This window comes from Apaloderma vittatum, unplaced genomic scaffold, assembly GCF_000703405.1.
Source record: "Apaloderma vittatum isolate BGI_N311 unplaced genomic scaffold, ASM70340v1 scaffold23252, whole genome shotgun sequence".
Lineage (NCBI taxonomy): Eukaryota > Metazoa > Chordata > Aves > Trogoniformes > Trogonidae > Apaloderma > Apaloderma vittatum.
In genome coordinates this window covers 2,256-3,700 of record NW_009704497.1, presented here as the reverse complement: position 1 = coordinate 3,700, position 1,445 = coordinate 2,256, and the positions used below count along the sequence as shown (strand labels likewise).

The window sequence follows — 1,445 nt, the reverse complement described above, 5'->3', positions numbered from 1 at the left end:
AGGATTTCAGGCCCTAGTCTAACCCTCAGTGAGTTTAAGAGTTTAGGCAGGTTCCCTTGTGACTACTGCTGTAAGACAGATACTTTTTTCCCCTATAATATTAGATTCTTTATCCTTTCAAGTTGAGGAAGAAGAGGAGAGGAAAAATAAGAAAATAAATACTGGCCACTCAAAGAATCATTTTTTCTTTTCCATTCCTAATCACAGTTCCTCAGTTTCCCTGGACTCTTCCTCCCATTACACTTTTGTTGAATGAACAGATTGTTCCTCAGGGAAAAGTTGCTTCAATTGACAGATGAATGAGAAGGGGAAAAAAAGTTTGATCAAAGACCTATTATCCTGTCAACTTCCAAGGAATAATGCATTTTGAGCTGAAGGAGCAAGGCTGAGGATAATCTAGGGATTCCAGCAGGAGTGAGAAACCCTTCTTTCAGTCTGATGAACAGCGAAAATACTAACCCTGGCTTCACAAAACACACATTTAATTCTGAAACAGAGAACTCGGTTTAAAAAAAAACCAACACAAGCAGAACATGACATTAACTTTTAGACGCATTTAGGTCAGCTATATGAGCTCATTTCATGGTTTATTCCTTCTCCTCAGCATTCTTTCTTCTCTACCTTTCCAAAAAGAAATGTAGATGTGTGATCCTCTATCCCATTCTATGGGTTTCCAGAAGCTCTTTCACGTTCCAATAGTTACACCTCCCTCTCCTGTAGTTTATCTCCCTCTCCTGAGGTACTTGCAGGAGAGGTAGCAGCACATATTCCAGGTCTCTCTGCATCAGATTTGAGAACAGCTCACTTGTAACCTCCCTGCACACCATGACAATTACAGAAGAGACAGTATCTTACTTAAATGCACTGTAAGGTATCTGTACCTTCTGCTGGTGCCAATGCCAGGTGGGGGAAGAATGAACTGTTTTCCCACTGCTTGTGATTGCAGCCAGAGGATTTATTAGCAAATTAGATTTGCTCATAAAATCAAGGAAGCCAAAATGCAGGGGTGGCAAGGATTTGGCATTCTTGGGAAATAAACAAATAAAGGCAGTTCAAAGACAGAAAGACAAATACATAGGGGTGGGAACAAGGTTAAGATAAAAACAGAAGAAAATTAAGTAAATTGGGGGAGAAGACAGACAAACTGAAACCAGCATAAGAATAAACCAAGGTATTTGGAAAAATGGTTACAACAGGCAACTGTGCTTGCTGAAAATGTTATTTTTTTTTTAAATTTAAAATATAGAGGAAGAGGTGATATCACTTTTTCTACATGCTCCTGCTGCTTCCCTCTTTTGGTTAATTCTCCCTACCCTCCTCTTTTTCCCATCCCTCCATTCTTTTTCTTCCAAAAGTGAAAAACGCCACAAAATAACATTTCTTAAACCATTCTACACCACTAAGATACCAGCTATTTCCTATATTTAGTGTATCAAATAACAGGA

At 38.8% G+C, this 1,445-nt stretch overlaps 1 protein-coding gene across 1 annotated transcript in view; it reads right to left on the bottom strand.

Moving 5' to 3' along the window:
• Positions 1–1,445, bottom strand: part of LOC104270651 (protein furry homolog) — a gene marked incomplete at its 5' end in the record, with an annotated part of 13,106 nt that overhangs the window by 10,406 nt on the left and 1,255 nt on the right. The gene's annotated exons all lie outside the window — the stretch shown is intronic.